The sequence below is a fragment of the Tursiops truncatus genome, chromosome 2, assembly GCF_011762595.2.
Source record: "Tursiops truncatus isolate mTurTru1 chromosome 2, mTurTru1.mat.Y, whole genome shotgun sequence".
Lineage (NCBI taxonomy): Eukaryota > Metazoa > Chordata > Mammalia > Artiodactyla > Delphinidae > Tursiops > Tursiops truncatus.
The window spans coordinates 138,642,519-138,665,841 of record NC_047035.1 but is presented as its reverse complement, the minus strand read 5'-3'; the positions used below and the strand labels follow the sequence as shown (position 1 = coordinate 138,665,841).

Below are 23,323 nucleotides of genomic sequence, written 5' to 3'. Positions count from 1 at the left end.
CCTCCCCGAGCCCCCAGACCCTTCGGTGGCCCCGAGCGGGGGCGCCGGGACCAGGGGACAGGCGCCGCGCGGGCGGGAGGAGGCGGCTCCTGCGGGGCCCGGTGGGGCGGGGCGGGGGCGTCTGCCGGGTCCCGCTCGGAGGGGACTTGGGAGCGATTATCTTGAAGAACAAAGGCGACCGGGGAAGGCTTGGCGCCCCCCGGCCCCGGCCCTGAACTTGAACTTGTACTTGACACTTTGTCCGGAAGGTGGCGAGGGAACCCATCTGAGCTCGGACGGGGGCTCATCCTTCCACCTCTCGTTCGGGGGAGGTGGCGAGCCCGCCCTCCTCGGCGCCGGGAGGGAGCTTGGCATCTCCAGGTGCCCTTGGGCCCAGGTGCGCCCCAAACGGCCTCGGACTCAAGGGTTGTGGGGTCCCCGCGTCCCCTCAGAGAGGAGGGGCGCGAACTAGGCCGTGGGTCTCCCGCCAGCAGGAGTAGGCCGGGGCCCGGCGCCCCCGCCCTCCACTCCCACCCCATCCTGGACCCGGCCCGTAGCCGTAGCTGCGCGGGGCCGGCCGGATTCTCTGCACGTCGCGTCGGCGGCCGCTATTCAGCAGCTAATTGAACGTTAATGGCAGGTGCGGATGAGGTCACCGGAGCTGGCTTTTCTCACACATTTTTCATGCAAATTCGCGAAACTCTAAACAAATTTAAATAAAAAGCTCTTTGTGCCGCGCGGCCCTCAGTCTTCTCCCTCCCGCCCGGGGTCCTGGCTCCTCCCGGGGCCCTGGGGCCAGAGCCTGCTGCCCGGCGGAGCGCGGCCCGCGGGGGGAGCCGGGCGCCCCAGGCAGCGCCGCCTGCCGGACGGCGATGCAGACCCCGCCGCGTCGCCAGGGGCCGTACGTAGCCCCAGCCGCTGTGGTGCGGGGATGAGAGACGTTTCACTGGGGTTGTGCGGCAGGGCGAGGCTGGTGGGGCACCAGGCCTTTAGGGAGGCAGCGTGGGCAGTGGGTGAGTGCCTGGCATCTGGACAGGTGTGGTTGTGCCAGCATCCTGGCTACACCCACACCCGCACCCACCAGCTACCTCTGCCTCACTCTCCCCGTTGGTTAAATAGGAATTAAGGTAATGCCCAGTTTTGCATAGGGATGTCTGGGGATTAAACCATGATTGAGGACATGAACAAGCACTTAGAACAGTGCCTGGCACAAGAAAGTCCAAGGGCCTTGTGAAAAGGAATGCTGTGATTTTGCACATACATGGAGAACCTTGTCAAGGGCTTTCAGATTTACAAAACCTTGCATCCCATTCTGGTTACAGAAATGAGATCTGGAGCTCAGCTCCATTGCTTCCTAGCTGCGTGTCTTTGCATATTTCTTAGCCTCTCTGAAACCTCTGTTTCCTAGTCTGTAAAATGGGATTAAGTCTTATGGTGGGGGCACGGTGTGTGTCATTGTGAGGATTAAATGAGAAGACACTGATGGAGGTTCAGGAGGAGCTTGGGAGCTGTCTCAAAATCCAGAACCTCCAGAGCCCCTCTTCTGAGGGCAGTACACCTAAGATTGCCATCCTCAAGGCTAGAGGCAGGCCTTGGACCAGCCAATGGCCTTCATCCCGAAGGACCCTAGCCCAGGTCAGGAAGACAGACTTTCCAAGGCCTTGGGAGGCTTCTTGTTCCACTCTTCCCATCCATACCAGGGATCCACCACACCTGACACACCATGAATTGTCTTTGCTAGTGGATAAATCTTACTTTCCGCACCCATGTCCTCCTCCCAGAAAACTGACCAGAGACATGGAAGGCTTTACAAAGAAACTTTATTTGTTGTGGGCTGGGAACAGGGAGGTGAGGCTAACAGGATGGGAAGAGGCCTCTCTCTCAGAACTTGCCCTTGTCCTCCCGCAGGACCATCCAGGGGCACCCACTGGCCTTGGAAAAGTCCCAATGATTCCAGCTGCCTGAGTGAGATCCCTGCTCTCCCACTTCTGCTTCTGCAGCTTCAGCTTTCCCTGAGGTCCTCATCAGGCCAGACTCTGGGAAGCACTGGGGCAAGCCCAGGAGTGCCCTCATCTTCCTGTAAGGCCCCTTCAGGTCAGGGGAGAAGCAGAATCTGCAGAACTGTAGGTGACCTGCAGCCCGGGGACTGGGAAGCTGCAGCATTTAGACCCTCTGACCCCACCCACTCCCACTTCCCATTTCCCACCAGGTGGAAGCCCTGGGCCTTCCCCAGTCCCCAGCCCCCACTCTCCAATGCTCACTCACGCTTGTCTTGACCAGCTGGGCTATATCTTTGCCTCAAGGCCACCACCCCCAGGAAGTCCATCCGGACCACCATACTGACCCTGGACAACTCCGAGGAGAGGCTATACTAACCAAAGTCTCTACAATCTTCCTCCCCACCACTCCACTGCCCAGTCCAGGGCCAGGCATACTGCAGGAGATAGATGGCATTAGGTAAAATTGGGGGAGGACCCCAGGCAAGGAACCATTTGAGGAGGTGACCTTGCAGAGGAGGGGTTAATAACTCTATGTATAGGGGTAGGCAAGGAGGGGTTGCAGCTTTGGGGACCTCCTCTAAGTGGCCAAGCCAAACAGGATCTCTTTGGGGTTTGGAGTAACAGACTTGAGGTCCGAGAGATGTGGTTTTGAATCTCAGTTCTGGTACTTACTAGCTGTGTGACTTGGGACCTATAAATTAACTTTTCTGGGCCTCAGTGTCATCTGTAAAATGGATATAACGATAATATCGACAGCCTATAAAGTTATGAGGAGTCACTGCAGCCCTCTGCATGTGGTCCACTTTTAATTCTTTCCTGCTCTCTCTGCAGGCTCCACAGCTGATTTGGGTTGACTGTAGGTGCCGCTCAGGCCCCAGGGACCATCCTGCTATCCCACGGATTTCCCAGGGCCCTCTGGGTGGCTGCTTGATCCAGATCCATGGCATCTTTTCCCCCCACCCCAGCCAGGCCCATCAGGGGCCCAATGGAGAGCTCCACCGGTGGCAGTGGCAAGGTCCTGGCCTGCCTCCTGGGTAGCCAGACCCATGCCTCCCACTCCTAGCGCCTCGTATTGTTCCTCAGAGACACTTGCTAGGCCATTTACTTTTTCTGGGGTGAAGTAAACAGGGAAGGCAAGCGCTCTACATTCCGTGTGGTGATATCTCTCTCAGGACACACGCTGCTTATGCAAATAAGGCCTTTCACAGCCCTGCCCACTCCTCCTGCTGGCCCAAGCCCAATGGCCCCCAACACAATGAGACCTCTATTGGGAAGCGGCAGAAGGGGGCAATGCCCCCCCTCCACCACATGACCAGGTGGGTGTCGGGGGTCCGCATGACTGGGGCTTCCAAGGCCCCCACCCTAAAAAGGCAGCTCTTGAAAGCGAAGGGGCAACGTGTCTACCCTCAGTGGAATTGGGATCCCCCCTAACAACCCAATCCCTGCTGAGGAACTTGGACAAGCCAGTCAACTACTCTTCAGCATGGGGAAACTGGAATAATGATACCCACCTAAGCCAGACCCCAAAGTACTAAGTCTGGCACTTGGTAGGCTTTTAATTAACAACAATAACAGCCATGACGATGACATGTGATTGTTTGGCCTGAAAATGGCCAGTGGCATAGTTTTTGGGATGTTTTTTCTTACAACTTCACCACCATTCTCTTGGAGCTCCTACTCCAAGTTGGTTAATAGAAGTTAAGCCTACTCTATTAAATAGCCTCTTTACATTTCTCAATAAAAGTGGAAAAAAAATGGAAGAGTGCATTCATCCCTTCCCACTCCCCAGAGTAGCCCTTTAATACATACTTCCAGAATCTCTTCATATATAAGCATACTTACGACTTTTGAATACACACAAATAAGATCATATTCTATTGCCTGTTCTGCGATTTATTCTATTCACCCAACAATATATACTGGCCAGCCTTCCATATCAGCTAATATATAGAGACCTACCACATTAATTTTTGTAGCTGCATGGTATTTCACAGTATGAATGGACCATAGGTTCATTTCAATTTCTTTACATTCTTAAAAAAGAAATGCTCTGATGAACATTCTTGTACATTCTTCTTTGGGAACTTTTGCATGTTAACCACATAGTAAATTTCTAGCAGTGCAATTTGTTTGTAACCAAGTATATGTGTCCTTTACACTTCACACTTTCCAACCAACAGTGTTTGAGAGTGTCTTAGAATAGAAACATGATGGTAGAGAAAGGCACCAAGATAGCCAAGATGTGAGATACAGGCCATGGAGGCATCCAAGGAGCCCACCGAGTAGCACCGGACTGACCTGTAGTCCTGAGGGCAGTGCCCAGTGGCTCTGTCCTATCCAGGCCTATGTGGGCTAGTAGTCCAGGGGTGCCCTGAGTCAGAGGGGAGTGGGGCCCACAGGGGCACTGGGAGTGGAGGGCGGGCCAGCATGGCTGGAGTCCCGCCTGAATGGTTTCCTGCAGCCATTGTCTCTGCCCTGCCTGGTCCCCTTGGGGGGAGTTTATTCAGGGGCTTTTGGAGAAGAGTGGGGCAGGAGCAGGAGGGTGTGCAGTCCTCACCAAAGGCACCCAGGAATGTATTACAGGAGGGAGAGAAAAAGGGAGGCGGCGGTGGGGGGGGGGGGAACCCATCCCTGGGAGAGACGGACGTCAAGAACCCCTGACTAATGAATAGTGAGTTTGCCCTTGAACCTCACTGGGCTTCGCCATTCTCAGGCACAGAACAAGAGCTGAGACACGTCTGAGCCCAGCTGCATGGGGACGGCGGCGGTTCATCTCAGACAGTTTGACAGGCCGGGCCTTTTCCCTGCATAGCTCAGATCTGGCTCCCGGCTCCCCTGGCAACAGCACAGCGGCACGGCTCCCAGGTCCGGGCCCTGCCTGCCGCGAGCAGGAGGAGGGAGAAGGAGGAGCACCAAGGGGAGGACAGCTGCGGAGAGCGAGTCCTTAACTCCTGGGAGGCTGGAGCCCCTTGCTTTGGCAATCTCCCAGCGTGCAGCCCTCGGTCCTCTGGGGTGGGGATGTGGATGGCGAAGAGCTTCTGTTTGCTGGAGGCCAGGTTAGAGCAGCTTGGACGGAAGAGGAACACGATGTGACAAGGCCCAAAATGGCGGCCAACAGGTCAAAGGCAAAGACCTCTGCAGGACGGGTTGGGGCATGTTTCCCCAGGTCCCCTGCCAAGTCCCACAGGAGTAGGAATGGGAGTGGAGCCTGCACCGTGCCCTCTGCCCCAGCCCTCCTCCTCCGTCCTGGCCCCTGACTGCTGCAGCCTCAGGTCAGTGTCTGCTGTGTCTTCCCTTTCTGATGATCCTGAGTGTCCTGGAGCGGCATGGCTCTGTATTCCAATCCTGTGACCTTGGCAAGACCCACAGTTCCTCCTGCCTCCATTTTCAGAGAAGGTGAAAAGAGGCTGTCCCATCACACTTCACAGGACAATCTAAAGATAAGAGAAATAATATGTGAGAGGGAGTTCTGCACTCTGGGGAGGGAGATGTCCTATAAATCTCATTCAGGTATTATTAGGGCGGAAAGTAGGTATTTCTGCTCCCTGGGGCTAGGGGGGAGGAGCTTGCTTGAGGTTGTCTCCGAACCTCCTCAGCAGAGCAGGCTGAAACTCAAAGGCGAGAGGCGAGGAAAGACAATGGTTTATGTCTGTGGCCTTTGAAGGCTCAGCTTGGATGAGAAGGTAAGACAGACCGACCTTACATTTTCAAGGAACTTTACCTATATCATTGCTAGGTCTCGCTGCAACTTCATGAGAAATATATGAATATGAGCAATCCTCATTTTAGAAATGGGAAAACAGAGGCTCGGAGAGGTTAAGGGCTAGCTCTGGTTAACAAGGACCTGAGCCCATGTCCACCTGATTCTGTGGCCTGCACTTGTGTCAGCTGTACTGGTGGCAGAGTCACCTGGCTGGGCGTCCCAGGGAGGGGGGCTAGGCACTGAGAAGTAGCATTTCCCCTGTGGATTGCTTCTCGGGGCCTGGATCTTCTGAGTTCGAAGAGCCTGGCCAAGGGAAGTAGGAGAGGGCAAGTCCCAAGGCGAACAATGCAAACCCATCGTGACGGTCACCTGGTGGCAAACCAAGCCACAGGACAAAGACTAGCCAGAGCACATGGAAACGGAAGAGAAGGCTCCAGATCAGAAGCCGGGAACAAACTCAGCTAAGGCTTGGGCTCTCTCTCGCCAAAGTCTCGCCCCAGGCCAGGTCATGTCCCAGCCTCACAGTCACTTGCCAGCAGTGAGCTGGGTTTTCATTTCTGTAGCCTCTGGGTGCAGAAATGCCTCCCTGCATCCCAGGGCAACTTGAAGGAGACCATGCTGGTTGGGTTTCCTGTGAGCCAGAGGGCTGGGGGTGCGGGTTACTGGTAGGTAGCAGAAGAGAAAAAGCAGGAAAAACTTCCAGATTATAAAATGTCACAGCTAAAAGGGACCTTAGATGCCATCCTAGCCAATGCTCCTTTTCCAGGTCCAGAAAGGGAGGGGGTTCACTCAAGACCAGAAGGAAGTCCAAGTCTCTGACTTCCAGCTAGGTAGGGCTGTGTCTTCCTATGCAATTTGTCACTCTACCGGGCTATTCTGAGCCCTCAAAGGCAGGGATTTCACCCAGCGAGGCACACAGAAGGATCAGGTAGAAGAAGCTACTGTTGGCAGAACACACCATGTGTCAAGCGGTGGCTTCGGGAAGCCTGGGGCTGGGGCAGACGCCGCCATGGGGCCAGAAGCCTTCCTTGATGACAGAACGGGGCTCCACACCAACGCCATCACCACACTCCCAATCCTCCACAGCCAGTCAGTGGGGACCACGAACCTCCCCTGACTGATGAGGAAACAGAGGCATGAGGAGATGGATCAGAACATGGACAGGTCCCTAGTCCTCACCCCCAGTGCTTTTAAGAAGGGCCAGGGAGGAAGAGCAGCTTGTGTGGGTGTAAGGAGGGTGAAAGCCCCCAGGCGAAGCTTGTCCCCACAGAGCCTGATGGCACAGCTGTAGCCAGGGCAGGGCCTGGAGCTAGGAAGGACTTCGGCTCACTGCCCTTTGCTGCTGGGTCCTCTGCCAGGTGGAGCAGGGTGCCCCATGCCAGGCAGACCTGACCTGCTCAAAATGCAAAGGAGATCAGGGATCCTGCGTCCTGCAACCTCGTCAGGAACTGCCCTCGAGGGAAGTCTGTGTGCTCGCTGATGAACAGACACGTGATGGAACAGAAAGACACAAAGACAAATGAACTCCTTTCAGCCCAGCTGTGCCCTCCTCCCTGGGCTGCTGATTTCGGCCAGCTGCCATTTGACTGGCCAGTGCCCATGGTTAAATATTCTGCATGTCACCGCTGTCCTCATCCTCCAAATCATAGCTATATCAACCAACCTTGAGAAGCTCAACTCCTTCATACCTGCCCCATACCTAAGGGAAAATGGGAAGGAAAATGAGCCCTATTTAGTGTTTAGCAACTCCATAGGGAGGTAGGGATTATTGTTCCCATTTTACAGATGATGGTTAAAAGGCTCTCAGATATTCAGGGGTCTGTTGTATGGTGGTCAGAAGCAGAACTCCGATCTGGGCCTCTGCCTTGTCCCTCCTCTCCAGCCAAGGTCCCAGGTCTGGGACATCCCCATCCTGGTGGGCTGGAAGGCTCTGAAGCACCTGGGCTTGTGCCTAGCATCCCCACCTCATTTTCTTACCTCCCCAGGGTTCTCTCAGGGCTCAGTGTAAGCAGGGGAGGCATACTGCCCAGCACATTTGATTAGTTCTAGAACAAACTCCCTACCCCCTGACCAGCCCTGACAGCATTTTCCTGGCTAACCAGGAGAAGGAATACCTGCAGTGTATACATGGCTTCTCCTAACTGGGATAGGAAGCCAGAGGATTTGGGGGCTGGGGTAAGGGTGGGGACAGCTACCAAACAGTAAGCAGATAGGGCTAGAGAGCCTAAACCTTGGGAGCTTTCCTCCTGAGGAACAAAGAAAAAGGTCACTCCAGCTGCACGCAGGGCCAGTGCCCCAGCCCTCCACTGGGTACCACCCATGCTGGTCCAGCCTTGGAATGGGGAGCCATGCTTGGAATGTGATTCCCTGGCTTTGTGCGATGCTTGGTTAGCAGAGTGAGACTCCCAAGATCCCCTGTCACCTCCTAAAGCCTCTGCCAGCCCTCCCCGGAGCACCACACTGCTCACCAGATTAAGGAGCTCAGGGCTACAGCTGAGGCAGCTAAAATCCAGGAGGGAGGATGGGAAGGGGCAGGGAGGGCAGTGGGCAGCTCTCCCAAGGCCCTGCCTACCTTGCTTCTCTCCCCTCACCGGTACTGTGGACCCTGCTCTCTGTTCCCACCATGAGTTCTAACCTCTATACTCTTCCTCATTTAGCTTCTGACTTCCCCTCCAGATCCCCAGATGGAGCAGCCTAGGAGACAGGGAGAGGGGTAGGAAGTGAGTGAGTGCACTGGGGGTGGGGACGGGCTGGAGCCCAGGGCCTCCCCTGCCAGGACTGAGCGCCTGCTGAGGGTAATCCCAGAGGCTCTCTGTGGGTCCCTCCAATCAGCTGCCCGACTCCAGAGCAAGATGCATCCCACACAACATAAGAGAGAGCAGGAGGGAGCACCAGGGATGGGGGAGGCTGGCAAAGAAGGGACAAGAGAAGGAATCTGGGTGTTTAAAGCTCTTCCCTAAAACCCCGGCACTTCCTGAACCAAAGCCATCCCAAAATATTTAAAACACAAACACAGGAAAAGAAGTTCCCTTCTGTCTGCATAGACTCACCAGGTCTGTAAGAAATGATATGAATAGGTCCATAAAGACCCAACGGGAAGGAACTGGAGGCTTTGGCACAGGGCTTTTTGGACTGTGAGTGTCCCAGGCTTAGACTTTCAATTACTAAGAAGCTGTGATGAGAGGGCAGGGCCAGTGGGGCAGGGTGGGGGAAAGGCTAGGGAAGGGCCATGAAGCCAGACCCTCTGGTCGCTGGATCCTAAGACTCCTGTACCTGAACAGGAGGAGCCATGCTCCACACCCCTGCTCCCTGGCCTTCCCGCATTACTGTGAGGGGCTGTACAGAGCTGGAAACTCTGAAGGCACGACCCAGAAAGCTATCCGGAGGCCCAGTTCGGCAGGCACCCAGCCCCTTCCCAGCCCTGTCCCCCATGCCAGGGCCTGCAGGGGGCGACCGGGACACACCCAGGGCCTTGGCCAGCAGCTGCTCTCACTCCAGCTTCCCATTTGCCGCCACTGCCAAGCTCCCTTCTGCCGAGCCAGGGCCTGCCTCCCACCACTGCAGGGTAGGGGCAGGAGGAGGAGGGCTTGGGCCGCTGGGGCTGGGTTCTGTGAGGACCTGGGAAGAGGGGCTCTGCCAGCTCCTAATCCTCTACCGGCTCCGAAAACAGAGGCCCACACTCCAGTGCCAACAGCGATAAAATCCTTCCTCTAACCCCTGCTCCACCCCTGGCCAGAATTCACTGGTCCCATTCCCGTCGTTATGCTCAATCAGTGAGTGCTAAACCAACACAGGTTTCAAATGACCACAACCATCACAGACTTTTCGAGGTGGAAGGAACCAGGAGATTCCTGAAGTGCCACTCACTTGTTTTGCCAGTGAGAACATTGAGACTCAGGTGTTCGATGCACTGGCCTCCCTGAGGTCAGGCAGCAAGCCAGTGACAAGGACATGCTCATGCCCTGTCTACCAGACCCCTTTCCTGCTCAGGGCCAGGCCCCTTCGAGGGCCTAAAAGAGGGCTTCTCCGTCATATCCCAAACAAGATCCTGGCCCAACTGTGGGCGGCGGGGGTCTGGGGCCAGGGGAGGCCGTAATTCGATAAGCAGACTGGCCATCTGGCTTGGGGACGGAGGAGAGCCCAGACTGGCCGCTTCTGCTGCCTGGTCCCGGGGGGCCCTGTGTCGTGGGAGACAGACTGCCAGATGGACAGGCACTGGCCCGGGTCTGGGTGGAAGCCAGTGAGTTCCCTGTAGTCAGAGCTAACCAACTTTCAGACGTGGTGGGGTAGCAGTAGAGAAGGCATGGGGAGCAAAGCCAAGTCCCCCTAAAACGACAGAGAGACAGAAGAGCAGGATGGGGGAGCCAAGATTCCCACCCAGGCTCAGAGCCTGGCTCCCCAGGTAGGCCCAACCCAGCTCAGCTCCACAGCCACAAACAGGTCCCCCTCCCGGGGAAAGGCAAACACATCTCCCCTGGCACCTTCTCAGACATGCATGCAAAACTAATTAACATGGGGAGACATGCGAGCAGCCGGCCAGCTCCACACCCTCGAGTCCACGCAAACAAGGCGAGCCCTTGTCCGGGGGACGTGCACAAAGCTTTGTTGCTAATTTAGGCATCTGTCTCTGTCTGGTCTGGTCCTCCTGCCTGCGCTGGGGTTTTTCCCAGCCCCTCGGACAATGCTGGGAACAGGCCTGCCGATCCCTTATTCAAATCACACCCAGGACAATGAGCTCATTGTGCAGGCCACAGAAAAAGGGATGCTGGGGGGGGGCAGTGTGTGTAATGGGGCATCAGGAGTGGAGAAGGGTGGGGTGATGAAGAAAATGGGAACCCAGCAAAGTGTTTACTAACACAGCCCCTGCAGCTGCCTTGGGCCCCTCTCCCCTCCCCTGACTGTCTGGCAGCGGGGAGAAGTCCCGGGACTCAGAGGTGGGGGACCCCAGAGTGGATGAGGGGCCTTGTATCCACTGGGCCAGCAGATACAAAGTCCAGCTCAAATCTTCGCCTTATTGCCCTCTCCTACCTTCAACAGCCTATAGCTACCCCTGCATGTCCACGGCCAATGTGTTTTTTATAGCTTGGTTTGGGGGTTCTTTCTCCCCTTACTGCTGACTGAGCAATGTAATGTACAGATCCTGACTGCAGAGGAGGAGACAGGGATGAGGGGAGAGGTGCTGGCGGCTGTGCAGGGTGGGACCTGCTGTCTCGGCCATTGTCTTCAGGCAACATTTCATTTTCTCCTCCTTCCTAGCTAATAAATTAGAGAGGAGACCGTGAGCTTCGAAGGGACAGGCTCCCCATGGACGGCGGGTGGGCAGGTGGGAAGGCAAGTCTGTAAGCTCTCGGCAGATGGGGCTCACCCGGCCCCTGGCTGCTTACACCACACCTGGCCAGACACTCGCATGCAGCCCTACACAGTGAGCAGCACACACACAAAAACCCTATATATACAGACAGATAGACATCTCTATCTATCTATCTATCATCTATCTATCTATAACACACATGTAAATATATATAAAATATATAAATCCCCCGAGATTCCTGAGGGGGAGATCTGGGGCTTTGAAATGCCCTCCCTCCTACCAACAGCCCCCAGCTCCTTGTCGCACTGAGCCCGCCTAGACAGGCCGACGTAAACAGACACGCACAGCCTGACACTGACACGCAGACACAAAAAGAAACACACACACCCAGAGGCAGCCCCAGACACACACGCTGACAATGGCATAATGAATGCAGGACTGCGAGTGCATTCAGTCAAAAGCCCACGCCGCTGGTCGCCCAGCACCAGGGTGGCTGAAAGGTTATGGAGAGGCTGCACGCCAGCTCTCCAACAACCTCCTCCCCCGCTCTCTCCCAGGACAGCTATCAGCTATGCGGGAGGTGAAGTACAACACCATTCCAGGCGTCCAGATGGAAGCAAATGCCTCCTGAGACAGAAAGGTTTGGAACTGGTCTTAGCCCTTAGTCAGGGTTATCTGAGCTGCCCTGAAGGATTTTTTTGATACAGAAAGAAAAGGTGTTTGAAAGTCATCTCGATTGTCCTGCACTTTGAGACATGTCTTGAAGCTGGGGCAAAGTGGAGCCTTGCTGGGGTAGTTTTCTCTTACAGTAGAATCCACAGGTCGGGGTGATTTCTTCCTGCAGTTAAAATAATTCTGAGAAGGGTATGCAGGATGAAGAGGAATACAAATGGTAAAAATCTCAAAGACTCTTTAAAATGTGCTTCTGAGACTAAAGGAGAATGAATGGCTCCCTCTCCACTGGCCCAGAGCAGTGGAAATGTATTAGGTTGAATCATACAAAATCACCAATATTTGACTGTTTTTGATCTATAAAAAAGAAATTTCATATGAGCCAACCTAATAGGCAACTGGCTCCAAGAACTATTGGGTGTACTTTCCCTTTTTAAATTTCCTGTCCAAACTGGAGAGCTCATTGTGTAGACAGGTCAAAGTAGCCGCTGGAATGACCTGTGAACACACACACACACACACACACACACACACACACACACACACACACACACACACACACACACACACACACACACACGGCCTGTGGCTTGTATCAGGCCAGGACCCACCTTCAAACTCTTCCACCAGGGCTCCTGCTTCTCCTTTCCCTGTCTTCTGACTTTGGAGCACGTCCTGGAGAGGACAGAAGGAACATGAGACTAGAAGAGAATGGGAAATGGGACAGCCGTGCTCCTGGCTTCTTCTCTGAAGAGGCGTCAGGGACTAGCACAGGGGTGTCTCTGCGTGTACTTTGTCCTGGAGGAAACATCAACCATGTGGCTTCGAGGCTAAAGTGTGTGCTGTCAACTGGCTACCAAATTTAAACCCAAGGCCAGTCTCTGTGCATATGAGACTCATTCAAACTGCCTCTAAGAGAGCCATGCACAGGAAGCTAGAAGGGCGAGAGGCCACCCAGTGTGGGGAAGGCCTACTCCTTGTCAGCAGCTGGACATCCACTGTCCTGTCCCTCACAGAAGGCAGAACATACTGCATCTTCCTGAGAAATCACTCTCACCAACCTCTCTGGAGTTTCTCAGGGAAGGAAAGATGGAAGGTTTCAGAAGCGGAGTCCAGCAGTGCTCTGCATCCCACTACCTGCCTCTTACTTGTCCACAGAGGAAAGCCTGTCTCACACATGCTCATCTTGCCCACCAGCAACAGTTGGCCTGTCCATACAGAAGCTGCGGGGAGGATACTTCCCCGAGAGTCTCCAACTGACCTGGGACTCCATTCAAAGATCTGGAACCACCTTCCATGCAGCGGGAAGTGACATGGTCCCTCCTACATCTCTGACAAGTACTTTGACCACAAATGCCATGTAACTCCTAGCGTTTTATCTTTCTAAACATATACACGCATTGACCTCAACAAGAAAATCACCAGAACAGTAATAACAACAATAAGATGAAACCTGTTTGGCCTTTCCCCTCCTGGGGGGCAAGTGAGAGAATGAGATCCTGTAGTTTGGGCTTTAGAGCTGGTGGATGCATTTATAGGGTGGGCTCCAACCTAGTGGCTAAATGGATGACTCTTTCAAACGCCAGATGTGTTGAGAGAAGGCATCTGGGCGCCCACCGTTGCTAACTTACATGCTGGCTCACCTCCCAACCAGTCTGAGCAGAACCAGGAGAGAATTCTGGCCTTGAGGCCCCAAACAGTGTTGGATTTCTTCTGAGGAGAAACCTACTGTATATGAATTCACTCAGAGGTAATTTATCAATTGATTGCATTTAAGACGTTCCTTACCACTCAAATGCAAATCAGCGGCCATGGCTCATGGGCCCAGCCGCTCCGCAGCATGTGGGATCTTCCCGGACCGGGGCACAAAACCGTGTCCCCTGCATCGGCAGGTGGACTCTCAACCACTGTGCCACCAGGGAAGCCCCAAAGTTGTTTCTTAAATGAAGAAAAGGCAATTGAGAGGTCACAGTTCTATAAAGAACCAATGGAATCTGGAAAACTAAAGTTCTAGCCCAGGCTTCCCTGGTGGCGCAGTGGTTAAGAATCCACCTGCCAATGCAGGGGACATGGGTTCGAGCCCTGGTCCGGGAAGATCCCACATGCCGCAGAGCAACTAAGTCCGGATGCCACAACTACTAAGCCTGTGCTCTAGAGCCAGGAGCCACAACTACTGAAGCCCGTGCGCCTAGAGCCTGTGCTCCGCAATGAGAAGCCACTGTAATGAGAAGCCCGCACACCACAACGAAGAGTAGCCCCTGCTTGCTGCAACTAGAGAAAGCCCGCGGGCAGCAAGGAAGACCCAACGCAGCCAAAAAAAAAAAAAAAAAAAGTTCTAGCCCGGGCTAAATGGCAGCTTAAGGTCACCAAGGGCAAAGCATGAAATGGCCTCTGACCCAGCTCTACCAGGCTCTTGTGGTATGTAGAGAGGCAGGAAAGCCAGGAAGCCGCAAATGGGTGAGAAATGTCATACCCCCAGTGTCCGCTAATCCAACACCCCCCGCCAGGGGCCTAGCCTTCCCGTTCTGAATAGATAGATGAAATTCTGTATTATACAAGCTTTAAAGTGCTGGGCAAGGGATGTGGTGGTTTTCTTCTTTGTACCCCCAAGGCATTGCCTAGAGCCTGACACATAGTGTTCAATGAAAGCTGAATGAATAAATGAATGCAGTAGAAAAAATACAATCTGGTATGGGAAGACTTCCAATTTCTGACCTTCACGGTTCCCTTACAAACTGGGATGGTTCCACGGCACAGCCCTGGAGGTACTGAAATCCAGGCCAAGAGCCAACAGCGGTGAGAGGCCCACGGTGGATGTGATGTGTCTACTCGACTCAGGCTGGCCTGGCAGCAACCCACACCCATCTTGCACATGGTAACGGGACCAGTTCCCCTAGCCTGCCCTCCATCGCCACTGTTCTTGGCCGCCACCATCTGACCTGCTCTTCATACCTAAATCTCTAACTCAGTCCTGTAGGACTCATGCCCACCTTTGAACCTCTGTTCAGGGAGTCCTCCCCCCTCCTCAGCCTAGAAGACATTTGGGGGTACAATGAGGCTGCTCTGACGACTCCACCCCACACAAAGTCCTGCTCTCTTAACTCCCATGGCCTGAGTCAAGCTTTGCGCACCTCAAATGTGTGCCTTCTTAGGCTGGTTTCTGCTCCAAGCGGTCAAGGAACAGGTCAGGGCTTCTTCTGGGGCTCTCTCTGGACCTCGGAGCTGGGAGCCGAAGCAGTCAGTAAACACCATGACTTATTGTAGAGTGCCTGACAGAGAGCTGAGCCCGATCGCCGCCTCCCCTGTGCCTTCACTCATTACAGATGTGTGGCCCACCAGTGAGATGGTCCCCCGCAGCAGAGCCGTGCTGGCTCACTCGTGCTGGCTCACTCGTGCTCAGCCCCCGCCTACCCCCAACACACACATACCCATTCCAAGGTGGCAGGTGGGGGATGCAAACTGACACTTCTTGAGTGCCACAAGGTAAGTATTACTACCCCCAAGTCTGCAGATGAGAAAACGGGCTCAGAGAGAGAGGTGAAATAGTGTGTCCCAGGGGCCTGAACTAGGTCACACAGACCCCGCCACCCACTGAGCCACACGCACTTCCTCACACCGCCATGATCTTTTCTTTTTTTGCCTGAAGTATAGTTGATTTCCACCATGATCTTGAAGCCTAAGATCCAACAGCAGAAGAGAGAAGAGCGAACTAGAAACAACTAAACATGGCTTAAAGGAAGCTGCAGGCACAAAGGGAGGGGTGGCTGTAAACTGGAGGCCTCCCTCTTTCTACTCCCAGCCTCCCAGCACTCCCCAAGGAAATGACACGCCCTCAGAGGCACGCACCACCTCTCCCGTCCTGTGCCACCAAACTGGGCGAATCAGGAAGAAGGTCTAATGTTCTCTGTTTAAGGACCAGATGAGATTAGACAGAGGACTTGGAGACCTTTGCCTTCTCCGAAAGACAGAATGCTACCTCAGGGGATGTAACATTGCAGAAGGCGGAGGTTCAACCTCGTCCCAGGCAGGTGCAATCCCTTGGCACCATGGGCAGACTGGTGGGCTTGAATCAACCCCTGACTTTACAGACTGAAGCACAGCCAGGCTATGGACCACACTGACAATTAGGAGAAAGCTAGGAGTGGGTGGGATGCTTCTCACTCCTCTGAGCATCTCACCAAGGCTCCCAGGGGCCTAGCACTCAGCCTTCCTACCCGGATCATCCAAGTATATTGCGAGTCCAAAGCAGGAGACACTAGAGAGCCATCCTCTAGCAACCCAAATGAGCTCCTGCTGCTTCCCAAAGCCCAGGCTGACTCCTTAGGAGATGAGGACTCACAGGGGACTCAGATGCTACCTACCCAAGGGCTGTAGCTTCTGAAACATACCCCATGCAATCACCCCAATGGCATCTGGCTTAGAAAAGAAGGGCAGAGCCTAGATTACTTTTATTACTCTTTCTGCTCCCCAAGAGACAGGCCTTAAAGGAGGTAAAGTATGCAAAGCGTTAGCGCTGAACTTGGCACACATAAGTGCTCAATAAATGGTTCCTGTCACCATTACCATGACTCATTATGATTTCCTGTCTGCCAATTTCTCACCTCCCCGGCTCATGTGAGGAGCCTTCTTTTCATAATCTCAAGGGTTACTGGAGCTCAGAGGCCCTTAACCCAGTCCAGGGTAGGAAACTGAAGTTCTGAGATGGGGAGGTGATTGCGAGCAAGGCTGGACCCACAGCCAGGAGTCCTCCGAGGTGAGAAGGCCTCTCTGCCCTCTGACAGCAGGATGAGCCCAGCGCCTCCCCAGAAACTCTCTCTGAAGACCCGAGGCTTGGCAAGGAGCCAGGGCAGGAGGCTTCTCCAAGAAGACGCTGGCTCTGAGCCAAGGCGCATCCCAGAAGCTTTAGCTCACAGAGAGCAGCAGAGACTCAGGGGAGGAGGGGCAGCCAGGAGAGGGGCAGTGAGGAGCCCTCGGGCCAAAGGAAACCTGCTTTAAGTGGGTTTGGCACGAACCTGGGATGCACGGCTGCCTTCTCATGCCCTGTGGTTTCCACACATCTGGGAGACGATGAAATCACTTCGAGGTCAGGAACTGCGGGGACACGTTCCACCCCTGGGACAACCCTCCTGTCATCTACATCTGTGCCCATACAAACTCCACAGGGCACTACGAAAGCTGCAAGCAAAGACTCTTCTGGGGGCTACCCACTGGCTTTCTTCCTCCCACCCTAAAAGCTGAAAAACTTGATGCTGCCTGTGGATTCAGGCCTTCTGCCTCAAAGGACTGAGGCAGGTGACCCCCATTTAAGAAGCTGTACTAGCCTCCAGCCTGGCTTTTCCATGCACAGAACTCTCTGTCACCAGAGACCTTCCAGGGGTAGATCAGGATTAGTTACTGAACATTGGGGCTGGAAGAGGTCTCGATTCTCTAGTTTAGCTCAATGAAAATATGAGCGACATGTATCACTTTAAAATTTTCTAGAAGCCACACCAAAAAGTAAGAAGAGGTAAAACTAATTTTAATAATATATTTTAACCCAGTATTATCATTTCGGCATGTTGCACTGACTACAGCTCACGAGACCAACGGTGGTTAGCATACTGGACAGCGCAACTCTTGACTCCAGCAACGTCCCCCATTTTTGGATGAGGATGTGACCCAAGTATCTAAGGAGAGGGCTCCAGTGTAAAAACGGAGGCCCCAAACTCCATCCCAACAGCTGGGCCCATCAGCCTTTCCTTTCAGCCTCCTGATAAATACTCGTGGCCTATGAAATAGATCATTTTATGATAAATCAAATTCAGGGGGACTGCAACTTAAACCTAGTTGAAATAGACAACGTGGAGAGGAACAGAAACTGATATACTTGACATCACAAGCTCCGGAACAAAGACCAACAGAAAGGAACAGAAGGGAGGTTCTGGGAGGTCTCTGCACGGGAGGCCAGGCTCGATGAAGACCTCTGTGTGTGCCACCCCTGAGCAGGGCCCCCTGGCTCCTGAGGGTTGTAAATACGCACACTCCAGCACTGGGTCTGGTGATTTTTCTACCACGGCTCCCTGGAGGAACTACCCACAAAAGCTCCTCTCTGCTTTAGAAGGCAAGAACAAGTCGTGCATTTACCCAGTGCTTCTAGTCTTCTTACTCCGAGTCGCCATGCCAACACACAGTCATAATTACCGAGGAACGCGCCAATAGTGGCAGCATTGACAAAGACACTATATCAGGGCCTGTGAGCTAAGCAAGGTCAGGCTCCTTGCGGCCCCCAGCTTCCTGCCCACTTCCTTTATTCCACTCTGATCCATCTCTTTCCCTTCATTCTCTTCCTCTCCCACCCAGATGGTCTCTGATTATATTTTCTCTGCAAAGAAAGGCACTGTGGCTCAGTGTATAAAACACTTTTATAGCAATTAGGAGACACGTTCTCCTTTGAGTCCCGATTTTAACTTGTGGGAAAAGTCACTTTAACATCTAGGCCTCAGTTATTTCGCTGTGAATGGGGAGAATATTTTGGACAGTGCCTACTCAGCAAGTGGGTGCCTGCATTTAATTCACCTACTAAATTCAGAGGCCGGTGTGCGTCCCGTCAACTCTAAGATCTTCTTTATGATCAGCACCAGAGATACCAGAAGCTCAGGGAAACAAAAGAAGGTTCAGTTCAGAGAGGGAGTTGGTTCTAATACCCTGAGAACAGCAGGGCTTATATCTCCCCCCAGGAAGGGTGAAAATCTCAGAAAAGGAGCCAGGAGCAGCTGAATGGTGGGCTCTATCCGATTATAAAAAGATGAGTGGGATGGACGAGAACTATCAGACTAAGTGACGAGCATCCTGAGGCCCCCAGTGAGAACAAGGACATGCACCCATTTAAAATGAGAGGTCAGAAAAAGAAGACAGACAGCCATCACCCGGGCCCTACACAAGAGCGCCCCAATTTCAGAACACCCAGTGCACCAACATCTGAACTTACAAAGGAGATAGATTGGAGGCTGATGATTAGCATCACAAAATGATTATTCCCTTTGTAAAAGGCTTCACTGCAGGACTGCTTTAAATAGTGCATTTAAACCATGATCTGATTTGCTAAATTCGATTTACACACATCTACTGCCTAAGCTGGCGTGCGGCTGTATTTACATGTCTTCCCTTGGCACGGAGGAGGGGAGAGGCCAGACATTATTTGGGGCCTTTAATCCTTGTAGACAGTAACTAACCTGGGGAGCTGAACCCTGTTTTTCTTCCAGAGCTGGGGCTTTAGCTGTAAACTGGCCTCAGTTCTCCACCCTGTTTTGCCTGGGCAGAGCCTGCCCAAAGACGATGGTCAGGATTTGGCTAGGATCTGTTGCAGCATTTCTGTCAATAGGGGCTGCTCACCAAGAAGCAGACCTCCTCCCCACACACCAGGGGTGACAAGTTTCCAGTACAAATTTCCAGAGAATCTGGTCTATGGCAGGCTCACCAAATTTATTCAGCACTGACAGTTATCATGCCAGGGGTTCCAAGGTTACCTTTTGGGAAGCATGAAAATCTGCTAATCTGTATAAGTTCTGGGGATCTGATGAGCCACATTCTATGACTTGTACTTAAGCCACAGGAACTAAACCTGGGAAGGCACAGAAAGGGGGGCTCTCTACCCAAAGAGGACAAAAGAATGGATCTACCCGGCCTCACGGCAGCTGTGCTGAGGCCATCGGGAAACCCTCCTTAGTTCACATAAAGGGACTTGTAGGTCTCACTGACAACATGTCCCTTCGAGAGAGAAATGACCCAGGGAATTCCTTGGTTGTCCAGTCGTTAGGACTTCACGCTTCCACTGCAGGGGGCATGGGTTCGATCCCTGGTCAGGGGACTAAGATCTCACGTGCCACGCAGCACGGCCAAACCAAAAAATAAAATAAAACAAATAAATAAAAATAAGAGAAAAATAACCCCTTCCCGTTAGGTCCAACAATGTGATAGAACGGTCAGGAGCTGGACGACTGCCAAAAGGGGAAATACACTACCCAGTTCACACCATTTGCCCAAAGAGAGAGGTCTAGGGAATTCATGGGCTCAGGAACGTAACATTCAAAAAACAAAGTCCCTCCAGAGGACTGAAACCAGAACATCTCTCCACCACCACCCCTATCTCCGCAGCACAGAGCTTTAGTCTTTAAGAGAGAGATCCACTCACTCATTTACCAGATATTTACAGACACCCACAATGGTGAGCCCAGCCTAGCATTAGGAACTGGGGCAAAGGAAAGAAGAAGACAGCACACAGGTCTGAGGAGTTTATAGTGGGGAATTGAGGGGTCACTAAAAACAACTAAACCATTGTTGAGAAGCCCACTAAAGCCCGCTCCTGAGAGGTTGGAAACTGGACTGGGAATCAGGAGCCCTGAGTCCCATTCCTTGCTCTGCTAGCTAACTTCATGACCTTGGGGAAAATTACTTAATCTCTCTGGGCTGTTCCTCATCTGTGACATAAGCAGTTGACCTACATAATCACCAAGCTTTAAATTTTCTATAAGTCTTATGGAGGGAAAAAATGTTCATATCTCTAAAAATCCTGATGAGCTTCCTTTTTGGAACAAGGTTATAAACCATCATACTTTCTTCTTTGTCTTGGCTGCCGGGAGGCTCAGAACAACCACAATATTAAATCAGAACATCTGTTTTAGGCCAGAGCTTTAGGCTAGGAGGTTGGGGATGAGGTGACAGGAGAGTCCTCATATGTGAGCCCTCATATGTGATGTGGGGATGGGGGCTTGGATTCAGGACAGGCTTGGTGCTTGTTTGAGAGATGAGACACAACAGATGAATCCATGTGTCTGTTGTATGTATGCAAGTGCTGAGCCTGTGGGTAAGAACTCAGGCTTTGGGGCAGACAGCTCTGAATCTACATCCTGGCCCCGGCTCTGTCGCATCCTAGCTATGGCCAAAATCACAAAGAGGGAATCATCACCCTACTTATCAAGCTGAGGCCCTAATGCACATGAAGTGCTTAGCAGCGGGCCTGGCACAAAGCAGGACTCAAACACAACTAACGTTACTGGAGGTCCTTGGTCGGTCTGTACAAATGCACACGCGTGGAACCTGCTTTAGGGTAGCGGTGGGTCAACTGCGTTAATTAGAACAACAGCGACTGAGCTTAAATTATTCAACCTGGTGGAGGGGGCGGGGCCGAGGCCACATAACAGACACAGCTCTGACCTTTGGGCGGGGGCCTGGAGCGGGCGAACTCAAAGTTGCTCCACCGGGCCAGCGGAGGAAGCAATGGACCCGAAGCAGCCTAAGAGGATGCGAACGGAGCCTCTAGGCCTGCCCCCAACCACAGCGGCGACGCGGAGGCCCTCGCTAGACCGCCGCCCCCATCGGCGGGGCTCTCTGTTCCTCGGCCCCCGCTATCACTGCGCTCCGGAACACACAGTCCCGGGAAGGGTGGCTCCGCTCTGCTCGCCATTCGGGCCTCGCGGTTTCAAGAAAAAGCGGGCATTAACCATGCGCCTGACATTCCCCGGAAATAAGGAAAGAGTGCAAAGCGCCTGCGGTTCCGGGCTCCAAAATAACGACATTCTTCAGCCCGGCCCGCTCAAGCCCGGCTGCACCCCCTCAGGCCGAGAGGAAGGCCGTCTCCGCCCCTGCCTCAGGCAGGTAAGTGAGGAGGGCTCGGACCGGAAGCCTCTTTTTCCGCCGCCGCGACGCGCACCTTAGGGCTCCTCGTCTCCGGCCAGGAGCTCACTTGGCGGCCTGGGGGGGTGCGCGGGCAGCCGCGACGGAGGGTCCGGTAGGGAGGTGGGAAGGAAGACGGCGGCCGTTCTCTCGCAAGGCACCCTCCCCGGGGGTAATTAATACCCTGAGGGCCTGCCCGGGACGGACGGCGGCCGAGACACTGCGGGGCCGGGCGCGCTCGACGCGCGTTCCGCTTCTGTGGGCCCGCGGCAGGGCGAGCGCGAGGAGGGGGTCGGCAGTGCCGCCGCGGCGCCGCGACCTACCTCGTGCCCACGCAGCCATCTTGCCGCCGCTCCTCGAGCTCTCAAAATGGCCTCCCGGCCTCGCAACGCGCCCCACTCGAGTCTCAGCGCAGACCAGGGGTCACGGCCGCGGGCCTCCTGCCGTCTTTCTCGCCGACCTCGGCCAGCCCCGGGCGTCCTGTTTGCGCCCTCCCCCCGCCGCGCCCGCGCCGCGGGGCCTGGGGGCGCTCCTGGTTACGAAGGGCGTTGGCCCAGGCAGTGCCCGGGTGTACACGAGGTGTGAATGCTGAAAACGGATTCTTGCTTTGCTTGGGCTCGTGCCCCACTGCGGCACTCGAGTCTGTGCCGGTGACTCCCTTTTCTTTAGCCCAGAGACTGGGGGCGCGGGCACAGGCCCCAGCCCTTCCGGGGCCGGCTGCGCATCCCCAGGCGGAGGGGCAAGGCGCTGGTTACTGCGCGCCTCCGATTCCCGCGGAAAGCCGACTGGGGGAGCCCGGGTGTCCAAAGAGCCGCGTCGGAGGCCGGAACCGTCACAGCCGCCATTTACTTGGGGCCTACTGTGTGCTATACATCGCGCTCTGCGCCAGCTCTGACGAATTGTATCACAAAGCATCACAAGCCAGTATGTGTATTTTTAATGCCATTTCACAGGGCGTTGCGCGTGTGTGTTTCATATTGGATCTGGGCTTAGGGAGGAGGGTTAGGGCCTTTCTGGTGACCCAGGTTAAAAACACAGCCGCTCCACCGTCCTGATCTTGGAATCGCCCAACCTCCGGGCTGCAGGCCGGCGAGCCCGCTCTTGGAGACACCCAGGGCAGAGTTGGGGTGCAGGCAGACAGCTCCTCCTCCCATTCCCTGGCTCTGGCCACTCACCTTGCCCCCGGCGCGCCCTCCTACGAGAGAGCCGGTGCCCACAGCTAGTTCGTGCTTGCGAAGAGGGCGCTGAGCGCGGGCGGAACGGCGCCGAAGGGGGAAGCGCTTGCAGGGGAGTAGCTGTAAAACAGAGCGGAGACATCAGGCACCCCCCATGCCTGCCCAGAAGCGCGCCCGCGCCCACTCGAAGGTGGGGTGGGGACACATGCATCCTCCAGGTCATGTCCACAGCCCACCTCTCTGCGCCTCAGTCTTGCCCGCCTAGGACGCAGAAGGGAAGCCCGGTGGGGTACTGGCTAAGGGGGATTCTGGCCCGGCTCTCCTTACCGGCCAGCGGGCCGGGCATTTAGCCACCCGCAAGTATGCCGCTGGAGGCCCGCCCTCCGGAGCGAAACCCTGCTCGTTGGGAGCTGGAGCACCAGAAATGGAGAACCGTGAGATGGGGCATCTGGGTGCACCTAGGGCCCAGCACACCAAGCAGAGCCTGCCAGCCAGCGCCCCGGAACGATCCTGACTAACCGCCCCCCCACCCCGAGCCCCGACAGCAATGTTCATGAGTCCTGAGACCCAGAACCTGCCGGAGCTGGGATCCCAGGCGCCAGCTATTAGAAATCCCCAACCGCTGAACTAACAAGGACCTGCTGGTGACGCCCTCTTGGCCTCAAAAGTCAGTTCCTAATCTGTTCCCTTCAAGGCTGTAGACATTTGTGTGTCCTCCTCCTCAGCCAGCCAAGCTTGGACCTTTATACCCATTCCAACGCCGCCCCCCACCTTCCACAACTGGGTGCTCCTTGGAGTCCTGTTTTGCCTCTCAATTCAGGGGCCCAGTGGG

At 54.4% G+C, this 23,323-nt stretch overlaps 1 long non-coding RNA gene across 1 annotated transcript; it reads right to left on the bottom strand.

Moving 5' to 3' along the window:
• Nucleotides 1-3,703: 3,703 nt before the first annotated feature.
• On the bottom strand, nt 3,704-22,166 carry LOC141277874 (uncharacterized). Its single transcript, XR_012329743.1, has 3 exons — nt 21,640-22,166; nt 12,277-12,340; nt 3,704-5,413 (listed from the first exon to the last, which is right to left on the bottom strand). It is a non-coding gene; the product is annotated as an uncharacterized lncRNA (long non-coding RNA).
• Between the last annotated feature and the right edge of the window lie 1,157 nt (nt 22,167-23,323).